This window comes from Capra hircus, unplaced genomic scaffold, assembly GCF_001704415.2.
Source record: "Capra hircus breed San Clemente unplaced genomic scaffold, ASM170441v1, whole genome shotgun sequence".
NCBI classification, from domain to species: domain Eukaryota; kingdom Metazoa; phylum Chordata; class Mammalia; order Artiodactyla; family Bovidae; genus Capra; species Capra hircus.
In genome coordinates, this window is record NW_017189931.1 from 9,406 (window position 1) to 21,988 (window position 12,583).

Consider the following 12,583-nt stretch of genomic DNA (forward strand, 5'->3'; position numbering starts at 1 on the left):
GATCATTTTCACTATCATTATTTGGAATTCTTTATCAGGTAGATTCCCTATCTCTTCCTGTTTTATTTGGTTTGGTGGGCATTTATCCTGTTCCTTTACCTGCTGGGTATTCCTCTGTCTCTTCATCTTGTTTATATTGCTGCATTTGGGGTGGCCTTTCTGTATTCTGGCAGTTTGTGGAGTTCTCTTTATTGTGGAGTTTCCTCACTGTGGGTGGGGTTGTACAGGTGTCTTGTCAAGGTTTCTTGGTTAGGGAAGCTTGTGTCAGTGTTCTGGTGGGTGGAGCTGGATTTATTCTCTCTGGAGTGCAATGAAGTGTCCAGCAATGAGTTATGAGATGTCAATGGTTTTGGAGTAACTTTGGGCAGCCTGTATATTGGAGCTCAGCTCTGTGTTGCTGGAGAATTTGTGTGGTATGTCTTGCTCTGGAACTTGTTGGCCCTTGGGTGGTGCTTGGTTTCAGCGTAGGTATGGAGGCGTTTGATGAGCTCCTGTCAATTAATGTTCCCTGGAGTCAGGAGTTCTCTGATGTTCTCAGGGTTTGGACTTAAGCCTCCTGCTTCTGGTTTTCAGTCTTATTTGTACAGTAGTGTCAAGACTTCTCCTATACAGCACCGTTGATAAAACATCTAGGTTAAAGATGAAAAGTTTCTCCACAGTGAGGGACACCCAGAGAGGTTCACAGAGTTACATGGAGAAAAGAAGAGGGAGGAGGGAGTTAGAGGTGACCTGAATGAGATGAAGTGGAATCAAAAGAGGAGAGAGCAAGCTAGCCAGTAATCACTTCCTTATGTGCACTCCACAACTGGACCACTCAGAGATATTCATGGAATTATACAGAGAAGAGAAGAGGGAGGAAGGAGACAGAGGTGGCCAAGAGGATAAAAGGGGGAAATCAAAAGGAGAGAGACAGATCCAGCCAGTAATCTGTTCCCTGGGTGTTCTCCACCGTCTGAAACACACAGAAATTCACAGAGTTGGGTAAAGAAGAGAAGGGGGAGGGAGGAGACAGAGGCGACCTGGTGGAGAAAACAGAGAGTCTAAAGGAGGAGACAGCAGTCAAGCCAGTATTCTCGCTCCCAAGTAAAAATGGGTACTGAAGATTGGGTTCTTAAAGGTACAAAATTGATAACAAATACCAAAAAGCAAAGATTAGAAATCTAGAGTACAGTTTGGAATTTCAAAAATACAATATTAAAGAAAAGAAAAAAAAAAGAGAAAAAAAGAAAAACAAAGTCACAAAAATTATTAAACATATATATATATATGAAGTTTGCTTTTAAAAAATAGGGTCTTTTTTTTTTGCAAAGTAATAGTAGGTTATAAAAGTGAAAATTAAAGGAGTAATAGAGGACTTAAAAATTAAAAAAAATTAAAGAAAAAGAATAATCGTAAAAATAGTAAAAATATATCTAGGACTTTCTCTGGTGTTGTTGCGGGTATTGTGGGGTCAGTTCATTTTCAGATAGTTCCTTGGTCCAGCTTGTATTTCTCAAGATCTATAGGCCTCTTCCTATGTAGTCGGTACTAACAACAGGGTTTTAGTCTATTGCACCTGTCACTTCCAAGGCGCTTCCCTCTGTTTTAGCTTCTTCTGTTTGCTGGTCTCTTCAGTGTCTGATTTCCGCCGTGACACAAAGGGGGCTGTGGGACACTTTTTTTAGGCTCACTTGTTCAGTCGCACTGTGGGGAGGGAGGGACGCTGCAAACAAATAACACTGGCGTGTGCTCGCAGTGCCTCAGCCTCACTGGGCCTGCCCCCGCTCACGGCACGTATACCCTCCCTGCCCACGCTGCTCAGGCTCTAGGTTGGTCCGCCGGGAACCGTCCAAGGCCGGCCCTGGGCTGCATGCACCTCCCAGGTCTAAGCCGCTCAGGTTCAGGCACTCAGGTAGTCCTCAGAGGCACAGACTCGGTTGGGCCTGCGTTTTGTGCCGTTTCCAGGTCCGAGCAGCTCAGGTGATGAGGTGTTTGGCGAGCGCGGTCGCTGCGACTTATCGCCTCCCCCGTCCCTGCTGCTAGGTTTTCTGGGTGTACAACCGGCGCACCTTCTCAGGCGGATGTTGACCGTCCAGAACCCCAAGAAGTCTTAGCAAAGAAGCCTGCTTACAGTTTTGTAGATAATGCCTCTCTGGGGCTGCGATTGCCCCCTTCCGGCTCTGGCTGCCTGTCACCGGAGGGGGAAGGTCTGCAGCCGGCTATCTCTGTTCAGTCCTTTGTTCTGTGCGCGGGCCTGGCGGTGTCTTAGGTTAGGGCTGGCTTTTCGCGTGGCAGCTATCCCACAGTCTGGTTTGCTAGGCCAAGTTAGTTCGCCCTGATTGCCCTCGGAGCATTCAGGCCAGCTCCTTACTCTAAGCGATGCAGCCCGCGCCTCCCTGCCCAGCCCCCGCTTGCCAGTGGTGGGTGCAGGCGTCTGCGCTGCTTCTCCGCTGGAGGAGTTACCGTTGGGCTCGTAATCTGTGGGGTTTAATTATTTATTTTTTTTCCCTCCTTGTTATGTTGCCCTCTGTGCTCCTAAGGCTTGCCACAGACTCGGCAGTGAGAGTGTTTCCTGGTGTGTGGAAACCTCTCTTTCCCGGAATGGAGCTCCGTCCCTACCTCTTTTGTCCCTTTTTTTGTCGTTTATATTTTTTCCTACCTCCTTTTGAAGACAATGGGCTGCTTTTCTGGGTGCCTGATGTCCTCTGCCGTCATTCAGAAGTTGTTTTGTGGAATTTACTCAGCGTTTAAATGTTCTTTTAATGAATTTTTGGGGGAGAAAGTGGTCTCCCCACCCTATTCCTCCGCCATCTTAGGACCGCCTCCCTAGGAATTCAGTTCTTGACCCCTGTGGCGTTTTCCTTTGCTCCCAACTCCAGTTCCTCCTTTTTGCTAGGACCCACTTCACTTCAGGCCTTGGCAGCCGATACACTGCTTAGGACAGCCTTTTAGGTGGATGCTGCCCAGAAGCCCACATTATAAACTTTATAGATGCTCAGTCTCGGGGAAGGCACCTCGAGCATAAGGAAACTTACTATAGGGCATAAGCTTTAAAGACATAGACCCCCTCAGGCAGAGTCCTGGCAGTGCCCTGGTACAAACCTCCCCCTGCCCATGACCCTTGTGAAAGAGGCCAAGTCAACCAGCAATGCCTAGTTAGACGTCCAGTTAATCAGAGACTCTCCAGTTGGGAGAGTAGAGGACACTCAAAATCCCATTGGGTAAGAAGGGAATTTCGGAGAAGGCGATGGCACCCCACTCCAGAACTCTTGCCTGGAAAATCCCATGGACAGAAGAGCCTGGTAGGCTGTGGTCCATGGGGTCGTGAAGAGTCGGACATGACTGAGCAACTTCCCTTTCACTTTTCACTTTCATGCATTGAAGAAGGAAATGGCAACCCGCTCCAGTGTTCTTGCCTGGAGAATCCCAGGGACGGGGGAGCCTGGTGGGCTGCCGTCTATGGGGTCACACAGAGTTGGACACGACTGAAGCGACTTAGCAGCAAGAAGGGAATTTGGAGGACACTCCGACCCACTTCTGGCAAAACCCTCCTAGTAAATGTCTGTGCGATGCTGAAATTCACTTCTAGGAATGCTCTTTACCAGTTGCAGTCTACTCAACATGGGAGGATCCTCTTCTAAGCTAGGAGCCCATTTGAGAACATAATTCCTTGGAGGGAGCAAAAGCCAAGGAACCACATGATCCAATGTGTATTAGAAGGGATGAGAAAGTGTATAAAAAAGGCCAGTTGATTATAAAAAGTTTAAAGGAGTGAACCAAGAAGAAAAAGAAAATTCAGCTCTCTTTCAGGGACAGCTTATGAACCTTTTAGAAAATTTAGTAACATTGATCCTCCTACTCCTGAGTGTCAACCTCTGCTTCTACAACATTTTCTCAGCCAGTCCAACCCTGATATTATGCCCGCAAAACCCCTAGAGGTAGGTAGCCTTTGTGGTATTTAATAATCGAGATCAAGTTGAGGAGGAAGAAAGAAGCAATGTGAAAATAGGCAGACCAGGGTTCACACTTAGCTGATGGCTGTTGCCGTCAGTCACGCCTTGCAACCTCAGGGCTACCCAAGGGAGCCAAGGAAGTTTAAGCAGTCATTTGAAGGTAAACCAGCAAGGGATTTCCTTTCCAACCCTGGCTTGGCAGGATGGCACCAGCAAAGAGGGGCAGCAAGAAGAAGGGCTGGTCTGCTATCAATAAGGTAGTGACCAGAGAATACACTATTAACATTCACAAGCATAGCCATGGAGTGGGTTTCTGAAAGCGTGCCCCATAGGCACTCAGAGAAATCCAGAAAGTTTCCATGAAGGAGATGGGAACCCCAGATGTACGCACTGACACCAGGTTCAACAAAGTTGCCTGGGCCAAAGGAATAAGAAGTGTCCCATATCGTATCTGTGTGTGATTGTCCTGAAAATATAGTGAAGATTCACCAAAGAAGCTCTATATGTTGGTTACCTATGTACCTGTCACCACTTTCAAAATCTACAGTTAATGTGGATGAGAACTAACTGCTCATTGTCCAGTAAAGTTATTAAACCGTAAAACAAAAACAAAACCCAGCAAGGGCTTCAAATGCAAGTCAGCTGGCCACTGGGCCTGTACATACCAGAAAGGAGTCCCCTGGTCCATGCCCAGACTGGTCCATGCCCAGTCTTCAAACACGCTTCCAAGGTCATTGGAAGTGGAACCTTTCCTGGTTCAAAGGGGAAGAGGATGCCCATTCCTGAGGTGGCCATGCTAGGTGACCAAGGAAGCCTGGTACCTTCCTCCCACATAAGATATCTATCTCCACTGAGGAGCCTTGGGTGGTTTTTGATGTAGCAGGTGAGAAAATCCATTTTTTTTTACCTGATACAGAAGCTACTCAGTCTGTCCTAATCTCTCATACTGGGCCTCTCCTCTAAAAGCTATACATTGAGTGATGTCAGTGGAAAGCCTTGCACCCATTACTTCACTGGGCCTTTTCACTCGCCAATTTGGACAGTGGCTTCACATGCCTTTTTAGTTGTGCCTGAGTGTCCTACCCCTTGGAGAAGGAAATGGCAGTCCACTCCCATATTCTTGCGTGGAGAATCCCATGGAGAGAGGAGCCTAGTGGGCTACAGTCCACGAGGTCACAAAGAGTTGGACACGACTGAGCGGCCACATAGCAGCAGTCCTGCCCCACTGCTGGGGAGAGACCATGTGGGCTCCTTCAGAGCCATGTTAGGACTCGGAGGCACCAGGCAGCCCCTTTTCTTGACTCTAAATCAGCTAGAGGAACAAGGGCTTTTTCCCAGCCGTATTCTACACACAGTAAACCCCACAGTTTGAGACAAAGGAATCCCTGGAAAGGCTATAAATGCCCAACCTGTAAAAACTAGCTTTAAGGCAGAAGTCACTTATTCTGACAAGAGACAGTATCCCATAAAGTTGGAAGCAAAAAGGATTTGCAGCCTTCATAGATAAATTCTTAAAACATGGCCTCTTAGTGCCCTGTCGGTCTCCCAGCAATACCCCTATTCTGCCAGTTGTTAAGTCAAACGGGGACTATCAAATGGAACGAGACCTTAGAGCGGTAAGTGATGCAGTGGCCCCTGTACATCGCCTCTTGGGCAACCCTTATATTAGTCAAGCTTCCTAGAGACGCCTAATGGTTTACTGTGGTCCACCTCCAGAACGCCTTCTTTTTTCACCCCAGTTCGCTGTTCATCACGGTCTCTTTGCCTTTGAGTGGACTAACCCTTACTCAGGCCAAATGCAAGAATATACCCGGACAGTATAGCTTCAGGGGTTTCAGGACAGCCCACGCTTGTTCTCCCAGGCCCTAGGAAAGGAACAGAAGGAAATACACCTAAAAGAAGGATGATTCCACAGTGTGTGGATGATATGTTAATATGTAGCCCCACAATGGAGACCTCAGATCAGAATGCCCTTGAAGTCTTTGATTTCCCTGAGGCCTGGGACTAAAGGGTCTCCCACATAAAGGCACAAATCTCAAAGCAACAGTTTAAATATTTGGGATATGTTATAAACCCTGGAAGTAGACAGTTATTTCCAGATAGAAAACAAGCTATGTTAGGCCTAAACATCCCAAAGATAAACATATTTGTACCTTCTTAGGCATGGTAGAATTTCGTGGAATTTAAATTCCAATCTATATGAAGCCACTAAATGCCCAGATACAGAACCATTACTTTGGACTGTGGAACAAGAAGAGGCTTTTAGTAATATCAAACAGGCCCTCACCTGAGCTCTTATTCTGGGCCTCCCTTTATTTGTTTGCTTAACTTTTTATTATATATTGGAGTATGCTGGAGAAGGAAATGGCAACCCACTCCAGTGTTCTTGCTAAGTCACTTCAGTCGTGTCCGACTCTGTGTGACCCCATAGATGGCAGCCCACCAGGCTCCCCTGTCCCCGGGATTCTCCGGGCAAGAACACTGGAGTGGGTTGCCATTTCCTTCTCCAGTGCATAAAAGTGAAAAGTGAAAGTGAAGTCGCTCAGTCTTGTCCGAATCCTAGCGACCCCATGGACTGCAGCCTACCAGACTCCTCCATCCATGGGATTTTCCAGGCAAGAGTACTGGAGTGGGTTGCCATTGCCTTCTCTGATATTGGAGTATAGGTAATTAATAATGATGTGTTAGTTTCAGGTGTATAGCAACGTAATTCAATTATACACATATTTGTTTCTTTTCAAATTCTTTCCCATTTAGGTTGTTGTATAATATTGAGCAGGAGACAGGGATCAAGACCATCCCCATGGAAAAGAAATGCAAAAAAGCAAAATGGCTGTCTGGGGAGGGCTTACAAATAGCTGTGAAAAGAAGAGAGGTGAAAAACAAAGGAGAAAAGGAAAGATATCAGCATCTGAATGCAGAGTTCCAGAGAATAGCAAGAAGAGATAAGAAAGCCTTCTTCAGCAATCAATGCAAAGAAATAGAGGAAAAGAACAGAATGGGAAAGACTAGAGATCTCTTCAAGAAAATTAGAGATACCAAGGGAACATTTCATGCAAAGATGGGCTTGATAAAGGACAGAAATGGTATGGACCTAACAGAAGCAGAAGATATTAAGAAAAGGTGGCAAGAATACACAGAAGAACTGTACAAAAAAGATCTTCACGACCCAGATAATCACGATGGTGTGATCACTCATCTAGAGCCAGACATCCTGGAATGTGAAGTAAAGTGAGCCTTAGAAAGCATCACTACGAACAAAGCTAGTGGAGGTGATGGAATTCCAGTTGAGCTATTTCAAATCCTGAAAGATGATGCTGGGAAAGTGCTGCACTCAATATGCCAGCAAATTTGGAAGACTCAGCAGCGGCCACAGGACTGGAAAAGGTCAGCCTTCATTCCAATCCCAAAAAAAGAGTAATCCCAAAGAATGCTCAAACTGCCGCATGATTGCACTCATCTCACATGCTAGTAAAGTAATGCCCCAAATTCTCCAAGCCAGGCTTCAGCAATACATGAACTCCCTAATGTTCAAGCTGGTTTTAGAAAAGGCAGAGGAACCAGAGATCAAATTGTCAACATCCCCTGGATCATCGAAAAAGCAAGAGAGTTCCAGAAAAACATCTATTTCTGCTTTGTTGACTATGCCAAAGTCTTTGACTGTGTGGATCACAATAAACTGTGGAAAATTCTGAGAGATGGGAATACCAGACCACCTGACCTGCCTCTTGAGAAATCTGTATGCAGGTCAGGAAGCAACAGTTAGAACTGGACATGGAACAACAGATTGGTTCCAAATAGGAAAAGGAGTACGTCAAGGCTGTATATTGTCACCCTGCTTATTTAACTTCTGTGCAGAGTACATCATGAGAAACTGCTGTACTGGAAGAAATACAAGCTGGAATCAAGATTGCCAGGAGAAATATCAATAACCTCAGATATGCAGATGACACCACCCTTATGGCAGAAAGTGAAGAGGAACTAAAAAGCCTCTTGATGAAAGTGAAAGTGGAGAGTGAAAAAGTTGGCCTAAAGCTCAACATTCAGAAAACTAATATCATGGCATCTGGTCCCATCACTTCATGGGAAATAGATGGGCAAACAGTGGAAACAGTATCAGACTTTATTTTTGGGGGCTCCAAAATCACTTCAGATGGTGACTGCAGCCATGAAATTAAAAGACGCTTACTCTTTGGAAGAAAAGTTATGACCAACCTAGATAGCATATTCAAAAGCAGAGACATTACTTTGCTGACTAAGGTCCGTCTAGTCAAGGCTATGGTTTTTCCAGTGGTCATGTATGGATGTGAGAGTTGGACTGTGAAGAAGGCTGAGCACTGAAGAATTGATGCTTTTGAACTGTGGTGCTGGAGAAGACTCTTGAGAGTCCCTTGGACTGCAAGGAGATCCAACTAGTCCATTCTGAAGGAGATCAGCCCTGGGATTTCTTTGGAAGGAATGATGCTAAAGCTGCAGCTCCAGTACTTTGGCCACCTCATGTGAAGAGTTGACTCATTGGCAAAGACTCTGATGCTGGGAGGGATTGGGGGCAGGAGGAGAAGGGGACGACAGAGGATGAGATGGCTGGATGGTATCACTGACTCGATGGACATGAGTCTGAGTGAACTCTGGGAGTTGGTGATGGACAGGGAGGCCTGGCATGCTGCAATTCATGGGGTCGCAAAGAGTCGGACACGACTGAGTGACTGAACTAAACTGATAATATCGAGCAGAGTTCTATGTGTTATACAGTAGGTCCTTGTTGGTGAACCATTTAAAATGTAGCAGTGTGTACATGTCATTCCTAAACTCCTTAGCTATCCCTTCTCCCCCTCTTCCCCCACCCTAGTTTCTTCTCTATGAGTCTGTTTGTAAATAAGTTCATTTGTATAAATTTTTTTTTTAGATTCCACATATAAGCAATATCATATGATACTTCACTTTTCTAACTTACTTCACTCAGTATGGTAGACTTTAGGTCAGTCCATGTTGCTGCAAATAGCATTATTTCATTCTTTTTAAATATTTATTTATTTTTATTTTTGGCTGTGCTGGGTTTTTGTTGCTGGATGTATGCCCAAGAATGGGATTGCAGGATGATATGGTAGCTCTATGTTTAGTTTTTTAAGGAACCTCCATAGTTTTCTCCATAGTGGCTGTACCAATTTACATTCCCATCAGTGGTGTAGGAGAATTCCCTTCCCTCCACACCCTCTCCAGCATTTATTTGTGGATTTTTTTGACAATAACCATATTCACTAGTATGAGGTGATATCTCAATGTAGTTTTTTTCTGCATTTCTATAATAATTAGTGATGTTGAACATCTTTTCATGTGCTTCCTGGCCATCTGTATGTCTTCTCTGGAGAAATGACTATTAGATCTTCTGCCTATTTTTTTGATTGAGTTTTTGTTTTGATGATATTGAGCTGCATGAGCTGTTTTGTAAATTTTGGAGACTAATTCTTTGTCAGCCACATCACTTGCAAATGTTTTCTCTCATTCTGTGGGTTGTCTTTTCATTTTGTTTATGGTTTCCTTGCATCACTGACTCGATGCACATGAGTCTGAGTGAACTCTGGGAGTTGGTGATGGACGGTGAGGCCTGGCGTGCTGCGATTCATGGGGTCGCAGAGTCGGACATGACTGAGCGACTGAACTGAACTGAACTGATGGTTTCCTTTGGTGTGAAAAAGCTTTTGAGTTTAATTATGTCCCATGTGTTTATTGTTATTTTTTTATTTCCATTACTCTGGGAGGCAGATCAAAAAAGATATTGCTGCAATTTATGTCAAAGAGTGTTCTGCCTATGTTTTCCTCTAAGAGTTTTATAGTGTCTGGTCTCACATTTAGGTCTTTAGTCTCATTTTGAACTTCGAATATTGTAATTTAATTTTTTACATGTAGCTGTCCAGTTTCCGAGTACCAGTTATTGAAGAAACTGTCTTTCCATAATTGTACAGTCTTGTCCCCAGTGTCACAGATCGATTGACCATAGGTGTGTGGGTTTATTTCTGGGCTTCCTATCTTGTTCCATTGATCTATATTTCTCTTTTGGTGCCAGTATCATACTATTTTGATGACTATAGCTTTGTAGTGTGGTCTGAAGTCAGGGAGCCTGACTCCTCCAGCTCTGTTTTTCTTTCGAGGTTGCTTTGGTTCTTCGGGTCTTTTATGTCTCCATACCAATTTTAAGAATTTTTTTTAAAAATTCTAGTTCTGTGAAAAATGCTGTTGGTAATTTGAAAGGAATTGCATTGAATCCATAGGTTGCCTTGGGAGTGCGGTCATTTGGACAATGTTGACTCTTCCAGTCCAAGAACACGGTGCATCTCCCCATTTATTTGTGTCATCTCAGTTTGCTTCACTAGTGTCTTATAGTTTTCGAAGTACAGGTCTTCTGTCTCCTTCAGTAGGTTTATTCCTAGGTATTATATTCTTTGTGATGTGTTGGTAAATGGGATTGTTTCTTTAATTTCTCTTTCTAATCTTTCATTGCTAGTATATAGAAAAACAATAGATTTCTGTGTATTAATTTTGTAATCTATAACTTTGCCAAATTCATTGATGAGTTCTAGTAGTTTTCTGTAGTATCGTTAGGATTTTCTATGTATAAGTATCATGTCATCTGCAAATAGCGACAGTTTAACTTCCTTTCCAATTTGGATTCACTTTATTTCTTTTTCTTTTCTGATTGCCATAGCTAGGCTTCCAAAACTATGTTGAATGAAAGTGGTGAGAGTGGAAATCTTTGTCTTGTTCCTAATCTTAGAGGAAATGCTCTCAGCTTTTCACTGTTGAGGATGATGTTAGCTGTAGGTTTGTCATATGTGGCTTTTATTATATTGAGATATTTTCCCTCTATGCCCTCTTTCTGGAGAGTTTTCCTTATAAATAGGTGTTGAATTTTGTCAAAGCTTTTTCTGCCTCAGTTGAGATTATTACGGGTTTTAATTCTTCAGTTTGTTGATGTGGTATATCACACTGCTTGATCTGCAGATACTGAGAAATCCCTGCATCCCTAGGATAAATCCCCCATGGTCATGGTGTATGATCCTATTTAATGAATTTTTGGACTCCTATTGCTAGTGTTTTGTTGAGGATTTTTGCGTCTATGTTCATCAGTGATATTGGCCTGTAATTTTCCTGTTTTTTTGGTGATATCTTGGTCTAGGTTTGTTTTTTAAAAATATCGAACTATTTCAATATTTAGTTTCATTTTAAAATTAAAATTATTGGACAATTTTTTGCAATTTAAAATTCTTAATTAGAGGTGAGGAAACATGAATAAGCCATTAGTTATTGACAACAAATAAAATTATCAACCATGCATTTAAAAAAGCCATGTTAAAGAGTAAAAAGTTTCAATTATACTATTTAACCAAAGGGAAATCTCCTTTACCTCCTTATTTCTAATTATAACATTCTCATTTTGACATAATTTACACCTTTTTCACCCAATTAATACAGTGTAAACACAATTTTTCAAATGTTAAGACTTTACCATTTATGACATATGACATAACTGTAACTCTTTAAAAGTTCCTTAAAAGAAATTTGAAATTTTAATTTTCACTGTGAACCTGTCTGATCAAAAAGTAAAGGACATCACTACCACATGAATTAAATAATGGAATAAAAAACAAAAGTGGTATCTGTATAATCAGCAAATTATCTGATAAGACATTTTAACTACTTCACAATTCTGCTTAGCACAAGTGAGAATAAACTGGTTCCAAGGTACCACAAGCCTTGGCATTTTTCCTCTTAAGCTTTAAATCATAGTATTACTCTACTCAAGTAATCTCTAAGAATATGGCAATGTTCATAAGTACAAAAATTATTATATCCAGTAGGTGGTATTCTACATAGTCAAGATAACAAGATAATTCTTTATAAAATTAGATTTTTTAAAATGCAGAGTATCTGGTAATTACCAGTATCTCAAAAGCAAAAATGAGAATAATACAGAAAATAGAAGCACTCATTGAATAATATTTTGCTTTGAGGAAACCAGAAATGATTTTATTCCAAGAAATAAGTAATAATGATGAGATGTAACACACCATATATCTTTTAAGCCAAACCACGCTTTTCTGCTCAGAACAATTCTGATTTTTACATTCTTAATCTCCTTTGTCCAGAACAGGACCCCATTTGAAGTCATTATTTGAATAGAGTTCATAATCTAAAGCAACTTTTTCTCCACAGGATGTTTTCATTTTAGTATTTATACAAAAGCTGCAAAAAGGCAAATGAAAGTCAGTTATAAGAACTTGTAGCAAATAAATGTCAATTACAGTAACTGTCAACAGACTTCTATACAGAAGCCAAAAAGTTGCTACAGTACAGGTGAAAACTAATGTGATTCCTCCATATACTCAGAAGCACTCATATTACTTCATTTAGTAATACCATCATAAGATCCAAAAAGAAACCTTAATGGGTCCTTTCAAAGATGGATAATTTTCCGAACAATTTTCCTCTGGACACACAGCCTGTACATTCCTTCAATCCTTTTTCAGTCGTTTAGCTTTTGCAATATTTTCCTTGACGTTTTTGCTTCTTCTTTTGCTCCTTTTCCCTGGCCTCAATCATCCTGGCCAATTTCCAAGGCGGCACAGCACTTGCTAGAAACAGTGGAGTCAGAG

General features: G+C 42.4%; 1 pseudogene; it reads left to right on the top strand.

Moving 5' to 3' along the window:
- The first annotated feature begins 3,670 nt into the window (after positions 1–3,670).
- Positions 3,671–4,743, top strand: LOC108634740 (annotated as a pseudogene).
- Positions 4,744–12,583: the final 7,840 nt, after the last annotated feature.